Raw genomic sequence first — 13,883 nt, 5'->3', positions numbered from 1 at the left:
GCTGTACTACTACTACTAAACTAGGCATAGCTTCCAACGTTTCTGTCGACTCTTCATAATACTAGTAATAGTACTAACACCATCCCGACGTTCATTTTATGTATCTTCTTCTTCTACCATTACTAATTAACATCAATAACAAGGGTAATTCATTCATCATTGAAAAAAATAGGCTTATCTATTTCTAGTGGATCAGAATCGTCTGCAGAAGGAAGAAAATTAAAAGAACCCTGTGAAAAACAGTAGATTGTTGTTGTGTTGAAATCCCTGCGCATGCGCAGCCATCCATGCTACATCTCGGAAGCTTTACCAGCCTCAGCGAGGCTGGTAAAGATTACCGAGATTTTACAAGGATATTACACGGAGGTACTTTCACATGTGCCGTAAAATGTTACTTTTGGTTACATTTTGTTACATTTGTTAAGATTTTTGTACGTGTGAATCGGGTATAAGAGTCTCTTCGTGTCTGAGCAACCTGGTAAACCAGTACCATCTACTCTCGTCTATCAGGTAAAATTATTTAAATTATTCACAAGTCCCATTTAAAATTATCATCAGAGAAATATACCGTAAACATTGAATTGTAACAACAAAAAAAAGGAAGTGTTTACAACCAAACGCATTATCTCGGTCCCCTTTAAATACACAAACTACTATACCACAGCAATAGACTACTGTACCATTCAACTGCACTCGTATTCAAGGTACTCAAAGTAGGTGTAATGTTAGAGTCAAAAGTAATGAAGTGCTATTGTATTGCTTACACAACGATAACAACAGCCCGACCTTCAACTTATCCCTCCCCAAATGATCCATTTGCAAATGTATACGATGATAGGAAATGTTGAAAAAAATATTGGGCAAAGTGTCAACACCATTGTTATTGCATGCAATGATGTACTTTTCAAAACCCACTTCTGAAGATTGAGTTTGAAATAAAGGCTTAAAGTATTTTAAAGTTTGCATACAAACATTATCCATTTCAACGGTTTTAAACATACCAAAGCAATGCCGCCTAGTCGATGATGACGAGGCTAAAAATTTGCCAATTTAAGTTAATTTGCTATCCAAAAGAAAAATGTGTGGGTTAACTTTTTTTTTTAAACATAATTTCAATGTTTTACTAGAGCACAAAATCTGGAATAGTGAAGACATTTACAGACTACATAAAAAAAAAAAAACATTTTTACATAATTTTAAAAAAAATTCTCTTTTTAAAGAAAAATTAGGTGAATCAATTTATAGGCCTGATGACGACAATAGTAACAATTAGAACGCAGAGGGAGTAAAGACAATGAAATGATATATTGGCAATAATGATTATTATTACAAACAACTGAGGGGCTAAAACTTTTTCTTATATCCCTACTTTCTTGCCTCTTAGCTAATAGAGAACCCAAATATATTGAAAAGGAGGAAGAGGAAAAGGAGGACGTGAATGCAATTCGACCACCCTGGATGAATAGGTTGCAATGGTAAAAATGCTAGAGAAATCGAATCTCAAATAAAAATAACAGATGGACTGAATTCCGCCCTACCTAGATCTTAACTACACAGAAGTGGGGAGACATCAAATAAATTTAAAAGAGAGGATAAAGGTACTGTAGTTCAATCCCCATGGAACAGATAAAATTCACCAGAAATCAAACCTCAAAATAACTGATGGACTCAATTTTGTAACATCTTGATAACTACACAGAAGTGGTGATAATATCAACTACATGACAGGTGATAATCTACCTGCTACAGGTGTTGAGTAAACTAAAAGTAGCAGCTCTACATGGTGTGTTTAGCTACTCCGTGCCTTATTTACATAATGCTCGTGCCGGCTGTGTATATAGGACACAGTGATCAATTCCCGGAAAATTTAGATGTTAAGTTAAACGACCAAATTTAAATGGTATTTCATTTCATTATTCAGTCTGTCTGTAATAACCTTTTCTATTCCTGGTAAAATGTCAACATCCTGATTTATCTCCTCACATGATTGGATACCATAGTTTCTCTTGAACAAGTCCACCTCTCCCCTACCCTCTTGAACATAAAACTGGGCCTATTATTAGGAGTGGGCTTTTACCCAGAAAATCCCCCTATTCAAATGGCAATTTTTCAGCACTTTCATGACTAATTCAAAGCTAATATTTGATGCTTTTTTTAAATATTTGTAAAAGTCATACTCCAGGCTTATTCGAATCCGCCAGTTCAATTACCGTATATTTTGAGGGGTGTTTTGTCGTTTTAAAAAATGGCAACTTCACTTTGTAATATCCTCAGGTATCTAAACTGCTTTGACGTTTTCATTCAATTCTGGTATCGCATCACCAATGGCAAAATAAGGTTACAATATTGTCAAAATAAATACATGAAAATTAAAGGTTGATCAACACAAACAAAATACTTGAAAAACAGGTGCACAAAAGCAACAAATTATAATGATTCACTTGGATTAAATTTCACTACAAGCTGTGACAGCACTATACCTAGATAAAAACACCTAAAGGTAGATTACCATGGTGATAGTCGCCGACAACAATGCTGGGAATGGTAGAATTTTATCTATGTTTTTTTTAAGTTAAATTGATAATTATTAAAAAGGAATAAGAAATACCATATCAATTGATGACTGAACAAAAACAAAATTTTTTTTAGTTTTAAAAAATTGAACAGGTCACAAAATAAAGATACTGTAAGCTACCATGGTGATTGCTGACGACAGCAGTGATGGGAACAGTAGAATTTATTATCAATGTTTGTTTTCAAGTTAAATTGATAATTAGTAAAAAGGACAAAAAATAATACCTTGATGATTAATATAAAAAAAAATCATTTTTTCAATTTAAAAAAATGAAAAGTTCATAAAATAAATGTATTATTTATTATTAACATACAGTGGTCGCTCCAGAATTTTGCTAATGGTAGGGGGGGGGGGGAGGAGAGGAGGTACAAATCACTGACCTCTACCAAATAGCTGGATTGCTCATTGTCTTGTTTTAGTGAGGCCATCAATGCCATGTTGGGAGGGGGGGAAATGACGTATCAGTTCGGACAAGTTTCTTTTGGCATTTATTTGAATTATTGTTAAAAAATAACGATTCTTTGAATAATATTTAATAATAAATGTAAATTAAACGTAATGATTATTTTTCAAATCATTTATCTAGTTGACGTGACTGTTTATGCAGTTTGAAAAAGTGCCAGGAAAGTTATACTATAGTAGAGATCAGTGGTCCAAATGTGCAAGGTTTTCATATAAGCTTCAGCCGCTCAGCAATCCCTGATATGCAAGTGAAATAATTGAATTAAATTCATTAACATGCCAAAGATTGGAAGAACCAAGGTGTTTAATGACCCAAACATTGATGAGTGTGAGAATATTCAAATGATCACTTTTTAAAGATATTATTATCAAACATGAACCGTGTGTATAAACATTTGACCTTGTTCTAAAGTATACAATATCCAAATCATGTCGCTAATAAATTTTTTGAGTCATCTAACAACTTTTAATCAACATTTCAGACACGAAGTCAAGCGGAAAAATGTTGGCAACCATGTGTTGGCACACATGTGCATCAAGTTGAACGGTAATAATAATCAGAAAAGTTCTAGACATCAAAATGAATCCAAATCTTCTCTCCCTACCCACTATCTATCAATCGATCAATCAATCAATCAATAAAGCAATTATAATCTATAATTTAAAATTTGGATTAAGCCCAACATAGGGATTAAGCTATGAGAAAAGCTTTAAATCATTACTCTGTCGCTAATAGCGTCTTCACTGCAATTGTTATGCTGTGTTTCTGTCCCCGATACCATTATAATCACAAGAGTTGCAGACATTAAAAAGAATCAATCAATTAATTTATGTCAATCAATCAAACATAAAATTTTAAAATTTGGATTAAAATAATGAGTTAGACACTTCATTTTATACTGTTTTGAAATCATTTTCCCCCATTCTTTGACCATCCAATGTTTGGCTCTAGTTGCCACTTCTTAAGCTTCCATATGGCATTCTCTCTGGAATTCTTTGCCTGCATACTATAATATTGCTTTCCGGCTGTCTATCAACCAGCACAGTTTAAATTTTATGAAAAGGATTCTATTGAATATAACCCCTTACATCCAATAATATCCTTGTTTGAGATAATTGTCAGTTACAAAAAAAAGTATGTTTGCAAATTAAGGCTACAAATGCGCTGAATACTGTAGCTTTAACAGATTATAAGTACTATAAAGTAGAGTAGAGGAGTAGTTTTCTGGTATTAGAATGTTGTCTCTCCAATTTTAGGCCCTGAGTTCAAACCCTCTGAAACACCATGGGACAAGTATACAGTAACAGAAAATACTAGAAATGAATAGTGTAAATAAATTAGATTTAAAAAAAATGTTCAATATCTGTCAAAATAGTTATTTCAAAAAGGAAACAATAACTAAACCAATCAGTAACCATCTAGATTGACTCAAGAACGCAGTCTTATTGAAAGTAAATTTACAGACTTAAGTCTATAGACCTGGCGTACCTGGAAAAACCTTCCTGTTTGAAGAATGATCAGAGACTACAATGGACTACTGTACCACTAGACACAAGTGATGATAGTGTAGAAGACAAGGTTATTGTTATTAATACTTGTTACATACATAACTGCATTTATACAGCACTATTTCATTAAGATCAGAGTACTCAACACATGGACTATGTACAGTATAATAGCTTATTCAGTAACTTTATTTTCTCTCCTAAGGGTTCTCTTTGTGTCTTTGTGTCCCGGTAAACCGGTACCAGGTACTCTCGCCTGACCATAGCAGGGGCTGTTTGGACCAGGGTAACCCCCTACTCATCTTGAAAGATGTACTGTATATTTTTTATTTCATTTATTGTGAACAACATTTCAAATGTATATACCCTACAAAGTAACAATATCATTATAAAAAAAAAAAATTTACAAATACAAAAAAAATATGAACGCCTACATAAACTTGCATCTTAATGCATTGCCTTTTATATCTTTACCTTAATGCACCATAATGAGATTATTAATATTATACAAGGCAATTATCCACCTGTGGTAATGAAAATTAAGTGTCAGGGTCAGGAGTTTGTTTTTGCTAAAAACTGCTCAGTAAAATACAACACAAAAACAAAAAATAGGCATTTTTAAAGTTTAGAGAATAAATCTGAGATGAGACATAGGCGAAAAATGTTAGTATGCAGCAAACATGTTAAAGAGTAACAACAGGTTCCTTCTGTCTGCATTTCTGTGGTCAGTTTTGTTTTTAATCAAAATCGCATTTACCCCTCCACCCCCATCCTTTCGGCTTCTCATTTTAAAAATACACTGTCTGAGGTGAACTAAATTTAATATTGGAATCAATTACTTTCACTCTAGTATGCAAGGACTTGGAATGATCCACAGGGAGCAGAAAGGGTTGCACGTTGAGCATGTTTAGTTTGCCGATTTGCGGATACAGTGAGCAGGAGATAAATATTAATGTTGAAACCATGTGAAATTTATATTTGAACATATTTTGAAAATGCTATTACTGTATAATGAAATGATAGTATTTCTTAGTACTTTCTTTACATTACAGTAGGTCTATAATTCCAACATCAGTTCACATTCAATGAGGAAAAGTCATATCAGTTTCACAGACAGACATACTCTAGTTTTTATTTGAAATTTTGAATTTTTTCCAAGAATTTCAAAGATTGGTATCTATACATTACTGTACAGTACCTACGAAAATGTCATTCCTTTCCTTAATCACTGTTGAACTACAGAACGATCAGAAAAACCATGACTTAGAACACCGTTCCGCAACCTATGGGTTGCTACCCACTGTTTGGGTCGCGAAGAAATTTTGATGGGTAGCGCAATCGCTTCAGATAACAATAACAATAATAGCATATTTATTATTTTGGCCGAGATTTTTCAAAATAATTTGGGTCGATGGGTCGCGGCTGAGTGCTAAAGATATGGATTTTGGTCGTAGGCTAAAAAAGTTGCAGAACGGTGCCTTAGAAAAGTGGGTGAACCTGCTGTACAACTGTCGCCAGAATGACACATGACACCAAAAACATCAACAATAATGTCTAACATATCAACATGCTATAACTTAACATTCCTACATTGCCCTCATCTCTATTTGTCAAGTTTTTCACGGAGGGTTAACAATAATAAATTGTAATCAGTGGCTTTTCAAACATTTGGAAGTCAAATAACTTGCTTGTTTACCTTTTTACAGCCCTTTGTTCACTTGGCGTAGGTATTCCTTCTCAGACAGCCTGTTGACATTTAGACAAACTTCAGATTTTAAGATTACTTTAAATTGAAAAACATTTTCCTGATGGAAAGATTTCTAGAAAAGTGACGAAACAGACTGAGAGACAGACAATCAAATGACTGTAGGTTTTTTCTTTCTCAACTTTGCCAACTCATATTAAATAATCCCTAATAATCCCTTTAATCATATGCTGTGCTTCTTATTAGTCAAGTATTTCAAAATATTTGCATTTAAAAACAATACGCTTAAAAGAATGAATTCACAAAAAAAAAAAAAAAAAAAAAAAAAGGATGTGATATAACAATATATTTATAAGAATTGTTGAATCTAAACATAATCAAGCATAAAAGAAATTAAATATTCATAGGGGATGCACATAAAGAAAGGTCATCATGAGGGAAGTGTGCTTACTAATGTGTGCAAGTTTTGTAAATTTTGTGTATTATATTTGCAATTTTCATTGTATTTATAGGGCCTACTGTACTTTATCCCATTTAGGTAGAAATTGGGATTGCCTTTCCAGTTCACTGATTTCCTCAACTGTGTTGCCTTGTTCACATGCTTAATCACCTATATTCTAAAAATAGCTTCTTTGGATTTCCCCGCACTAGCCTAAAATTTATCAGTACTGAGTATAATCCACGAGGTAGGTGTAATAAACATCACTGTTCACTTTTTTTTTTTGCAATAATTTGTTTTCACCTATGCAGTGAATTGGTATTCATGAATTACACGGAGCATTTATAACTAATCAACATTGAGGTATAATATACAATTTTTTTATAATTTTGTTTTACTGTTGAGATTTAAGAAGTGTGCAAAATTTCTAAAGATGGTTACACCAAACAATGATTAGCATCCAACAGTAAGCAAACACAATTTTAGCATGGGGTATGAGACCCAAAACCCATGTATGTTCACATTGAGCAAATGGCACATCATTGTAGCACTAGTCGGGGGCTCTCAATCTTGAGTTTGGCGGCTCAAATACAGTACAGTAGAACCTCGATTTTACGTACGGTATGGGACCGGAGGGCGTACGTAAATCGGGGGATTCGTAAAATAGAGGTTGGGTTATAATTTGTGGTAACCTTTGACCTAATATGTACATAACGCTCAATATACGTCCGTATGTATGAACGAACGATGTTACCTAGCTGGCTAGCTAGACCAAGCCTCTACTAGGGCCTAGGCCTACGAATAAAACCATGTGTTTTTATTCATCACTTTACGATGTCATAATAAAGTGTTCAAATAAAACCGTGTGTCTAGTGTATTAATTCATCACTTTATATCTTTTATTTAAATAAAGAACATGAAAATATAGTAAGATAATACCTATAACTATACAACAAAGGTATAACTTAGGAATCCTCCTTCATGCCTATTTTAAACAACAGAGCTGTGGTGTTGTCTGGGCCTGTTGAGACAAACTAAACCCATGAGCGCTGCACTGGGCGAGCCAACCAATTAGCGTTCGTGTACGTGAAACAGCAACCATGTGCACTGCACTGGGCGAGCCAACCAATTAGCGTTCGTGTACGAAACTATGCTTACGCAGCTTCGTGTAGAAAATTCGACCATTCAAGTGTTTCCATGGTTTGCCACACGAAGCTAAGGAGGAAAGCAATTATTTTGAGCATCATCGGTAGTTGTTCATCTCACTCAGTTCACGTGGTTTTAGATTATAACAACACGGTATTAGACTCAATCAACTTTGCTGTTTAATGAAAATACGTTGCATTATGGTTTGTTTATTGTTATAGTTGATTGTTATAGTCTTTTTTCTTATGGTTGCTCTGAAAAGGGCCCTTTGTTTTAAATATTTTCGGGGTTTTTGATGACATCATCGTCGATACGAGGCGTACGTAAAACCGAGGGTTCGTATAACTGGGGTACGTAAAAACGAGGTTCTACTGTACTTATACCATGCAAGGCACTTTACCCACTGTACTCTCTCTGCCACAAGATGTGCAGTGGGTTTGTAAGAAGTGAATGATTTGGGAGGAAAATTGTTCTAGTTACTATAAATTGCAATGGAGCATGGTAGTTTCTTACAGTTTTCAATGATGATTATAAGCTCCACGATGACCTTATTTGGCAGATACTGGCAGTAGTATACCCGAGTGAGGATATCTGTGCCCCTCAACATCAGAAAAAAATTGCACATCTTCCCCTCCATCCCAAGCATTATTCAATCAACTGGAAATATGCTAAGCAAACAAAATTACTAATTTTAGTTTTCACCTCATTCCTAAACCTTTTCCACCTCTTATTTTTCCATCACATTCCACCATCATCCTCCCTTTCCCACCCCATATGTTAATACTCAATAGAGTACCACAGTCGTGTTGTCACAACACCAGGTGTGCCCTGACTTTATACTGTAGGCTTCTGGAATACTGTAGGCATTTTAAAACCTAATATTTTACCATCAAAATGTACTAAAAACACAAAAGCTCTCATTATATTAGTTATCAAACACACATTGAATCATTAATTTAAAATTTATAAAGAAAAATAATAAGATATAAAATCTTAATAAAATTATTTTAGAAATTGGAATCATTGGTTTGTCAGTGGAGACAAGGTCCAATTGAACGCATTTTGTGTCGCTGACAGCAACGAAGTACTGTTAGTATCACACGGTATCGTGATGTAACACTGTTGTACTCTATACTTACTGGTAGCATGATTTTATTCATGAAGAAAACAATATTTGAACTACAGCATGTTGAATAAAGATAGCAATACTCCTATACTGTAGCCAATTTGTAGTTTGAACTGCACATGCCCATATCAAGGTCAATCAATATAAACAGATAGACACAATATAGGTTTATGTCAATTGACCTTGGATATGAGCATCCACAGTTCAAACTCTGAATTAGCTTATCAAACTAATTGCTTTTGTGCTTCAGGTCAAAAGAACTATAAAACAAACTAAAGTTTACTAATTTTCCGGTTGAATAAATACGAGTTAATATCACCACTATAAAGAGCAATGAAAGTCCCAAAGACAATGTCACAAAACTACTGTAATTCATTTGAACTCTATGACGACAGCAATAATAAAACAATGTATTTTTGGAATCTGTATTCAAATTACTCATCGTTATGACCGACAGGGACTGGAGAGGCTGGGAAAAAAAACAAACCACAATAACGTCTGCGGATATGAGTCAATGAACAATGTAAATGCTCTAAAAAAAGGAAATTCCTTTAAAGGGCACCAAGATGTACTGTACAAAAGTGATGAATTGAAAAAAAAACAATGACTTGTAAATTTAACAAAAAAGAATTAATAATTAATTCATTTTTGTTAAATTTACAATTCATTTTTCTTTTTCAATTCATCACGTTTGTATATTTTTGTTATATACTATACCTGTACCACAACAAAAACCAGTGCTCCTGCATCATTGAGCGTGCTATCCAGTATAAAGGAAGTTTAATACATAATACCGTAAATAAATGTGAATTTTATAAGTGTAAGCAGACAGTCAACCTCAAATAGAAACTTTGTCTTCATTCAAGTTACTGTACAGTAGGTGAAATTCTTGCCTGAGCTAAGTTCCCAGAAAATGCATTGAAAAATGCGTAAAAATGGAACAACTTTTAAGAAAATGGGTCCAATTATTTGAATTTATGTGTAAAGTGGGTCTACCCTGAAATTGTCCCACAGTTTGAAAATCCTGGCTACTTATAGTAGATTCATACATCTACCTGCGTTCACCTATCGATCTACCTAAGCTTACCGTTGACGAAATTCACTAACAACAATTTTGATGTAAATTAACTAGCTGACGCAGTTCCTCATTAAATTATGCAAATGTCAACAACGGAACATAAATGACATACCTAATTTACAACAAATATGAACTAATGATTATTTAAATGAGATAATGTGATTCTTCCGACACATGCTGTTTAATGTACATAAAAACCACATTATGTTTCCTAGAAGATTTCACCCACTGGGAATTTCATATTAGGTATTTTTTGTTTTCATTTTATTAAGTATTAATCTATTTGGTAGTTTGTGGAGGAGGGGACAAAATTGAAGGTTATCATATAATTTAGTTCAATGGCAGATTAATTACTATGGTCACGTTAACATTGATTCACGATTCGAAAAATATGAAAAACACAGCAATTAAATTAGAAAAAATGATTAATAGATCTATCCTATAATTTACCTCATCTATACATACAGTACCGCTCTCATAAACTCTTCTCTCTTCTTTTTAAGGATTGGTAGGAACAGGGCCACGACGTGAACACTCCTTTCTTGACCTCTTCTCTATATATAATGCCTAATCTCCATATTAGATCATCCACAGATTGTATTCAATATCCCTCATACTCTCCTTCCTATATCCTCACCTAACGCTGAGACAACTGTATAGTTCTCTAACCTCATCTCCATACAGTACTTCATCTTCATGTCAAATACAGTACAAATCACACATCACTCTATCTCCTCACCCATGTATCTTAGTGCATCGCACCATATACATTGCCCTACATATTTTATCCTTTCTTCAGACAAATAAACTTCATGCCATTTGTATCTTTCCAACTTTACAGTAAAGTTGACAGAACTGTTCAAAGATGAATCTTTAATCTCTCAAATATTAAATAATGAGCTAAAATGTTAATCTCTGGAAGAAAAAAAAATTTTGATAGTTCTACAACTGAATTTTTTTTAAAGACACAAGGATGTTTGATGATAAACTTGGAAACGGTTAATTAAGAATACTTAATTAACTTTTGTATATTTCAAAAATTGGTGGAAAAAGTGGCATAACCACCTGATTTTCAACCCTTTTCCCAGTTTTTCAAAAATGTACATCTAATAATTGTCCAGATATTTTTGTCAAACACCCCTTTGTGTCTTAGGATAATCAGTGGTACAACATATCAAATTTGTTTCCTCAGGAGCCTGGTTTTAAGTTAAAATCAGACAGTTTAATTATAAAAATATTTTATTTATAGACTTGTATTTTACATAAACAATCAAAAAATAACAAAATCATGAAACTTTCGGTACACCATGTATACAGTAAAAATATGGTTTTTGGGATAAAACCACTGTTTGGTTGTCTCTTTAAAAAACAAACAACACTTTGTGAACTTGTCAGTAGTTGCTGACTGAATGGCCTACTAGGTAGGACCACAGCACTAGGCTAGGCTTACACACCCGAAACCGTGACTAAATGTAATATTCCCGGCCCTTCCGAGGCCTGTTACATCGATGAGTAAATTTTAAGTACATCCCTGCACTACACAACAACATGTACATCTCCAGCTCAGTCCTGGCTAGTGCTCTGCTATGGCCCAGGTCCTGGGGGTCGGGACTACAATTGAGAAGTGCATTAGTGAATAGTATATTTAAGTACACACAATAAACTTTTTTTTAAATAACAGGATACTGTTGCTTAATAAACAAATAAAATAATAAATAATTCAAACATTATTAAGGAAATAACAATTACAGTAGTTCAAGTTCACATTCATTATATTTGTCCTGCATGACAAAAATAACATTTTTTCTACAAATATGGCATAGAAAATCAATCTAAATCTTGATGATTTAAAAATGTCAAATTTAGTGTCTCAGTTGGTAGCACATATTCCTAATGGCACTATAGTGTAGGAGAGTTGGAGTGCCACTTTCGCAATTAACCAACTGAATATTCAAATATGAAAAATGATAGGGGATGGATAGTTTATTGGAAGGAAGGTAATACTATCAGTATCAAATTCTAAAACTTTGGGCTGAGTTCCTACAGTGTAAGATAAAATGCTTCATTTTTAAATTTTTGGAATTTACTTTGTGGTAAAACTGGAAAATCGCTAAAAATCCAATTAATTAAATTCCTCATAAAAATAAAAACAATTTAATTTCTAATAAAAAAAAAACAACAAAATATTTTGACGAGTTTTACACTGATTTATATACATTTTTAAAATATTCAATTGCTTTTTTTAAAAAAACAATGTTCATCCTGACATTTTACTTGAGAAATCTTTGAAAATATTTAAGTAAATTTATGGGTCTCACTGAATAAAATAGAGATATTTCTGCTTGTAAGGCAAGACTTTCTTTTGCGAAATATTTTTTTTTTTTGTAAGATTGTCAGAGGGGGGAAACAATATTTAATAAAATGTTGTTTTCTTGCTTAGCAATATAGTTTTGTCAAAAACATCCAGATGGAGGGGAGAATAAAAATAAAATGTTATTGATGAATGTCATACAGTGTAGTAATAGGATGGTTTTTGCTTTAAATTTATACAATTAGGAAGAAATACACTATCTTATTTTTAGAGATTTCAAGGCAGTGGTGGGCATAACAAAAATAATGAAGAACTTATTTTTTCTTAAATTTCCATTTTTTCGTGGCGGTAATTGGCCAAAAATAAAATTTCATTTTTATCATTATTGGCAGGCAGTGGGTTTGCTAAACAAAGGTATAAAAAATGTCTTGCCTAAATTTTTTGTTCTAATTTTTAACTGAAAGCAAATGTAAACCAGAAATATGATGTATTTAAGCATTACATTTTATTGCTCAAAGATATACTGTATTATGATATTTAAATTTCAAGAACAGAATAAGCTCAGAATATAAGGGGAGGTACCCAAATAACAACTCCATAATTATCACCTGTCTGAAGTATCGAACCAATCACCTTTAAAAATTCAATAGACAAGTGAACCAATCTCGTTTAGGATTCGTGAAGTGATTAATAGTACCACTGAGACAATAAGAATGTTCTCAGGTGCACTCATAAATGATTCGGATGTGGTAAATACTGTAGGTGGAATTTCTCATACTGTACATGAGTTTTGTTCCTGTTTTTTAAGTTAATGAGCGCAGAGAGGATGGATATATAATCTTGATATAAAAAAACAGAATGAATTACGGACACTATGGTATTTCAAGATGTGGTAAAAATAATGCATTTTACTGAACATAGCATTGAAAGTAGCGGATGTCAGGTAAAAATTGGACGATTAAAAAATACCCGACCACATAATACTACATTACTACAGTCCGATAAGGAAAAACAGTGGAGACTAGAGTTCTGACCTCATATGAGTGCCCATATTCTCTCTACTTTTTATGGCATATTTGGAGGAGGTGGGGGGGGGGGGAGGTCAGGCTGTGAATGCTACAAAGTTTCACCACCTCTCTTACACTAATGTGTTTACCTTCTGAGTAATGTTGGTACAAAATACGTTTTGGATAGGGCAAATGTAGATAGAGTGCTTTTACATTAATTGTAATTAACTCAATTAAATCAATAAAAAAATTATGTTTATTCTCTCGCAAAATAATACTGGTACAGTATAATTAACTTGCTCTAGAAAAAAAAACTATATTGTAATTAAATTGATGCATATACGGTAGTTCTGATGATCATAAACTTTGTATTCACCATTAAATAAAAATACTATATTTTGTTGTTACTAATGCATTTGTCAATTGTAGTCCCGGCCACCTTGGACACGTAGTTGAGTTCCCGTAGTGCTGGGACGTACCTAAAATTTACCCGTATGTGTATGTGCCTCAGAAGGGCCAAAATTTTAC

The sequence above is a fragment of the Anneissia japonica genome, unplaced genomic scaffold, assembly GCF_011630105.1.
Source record: "Anneissia japonica isolate Jap-2015-1 unplaced genomic scaffold, ASM1163010v1 scaffold287759_len370742_cov166, whole genome shotgun sequence".
In the NCBI taxonomy this organism is placed as follows: domain Eukaryota; kingdom Metazoa; phylum Echinodermata; class Crinoidea; order Comatulida; family Comatulidae; genus Anneissia; species Anneissia japonica.
Note: the sequence above shows the minus strand (reverse complement) of the source record.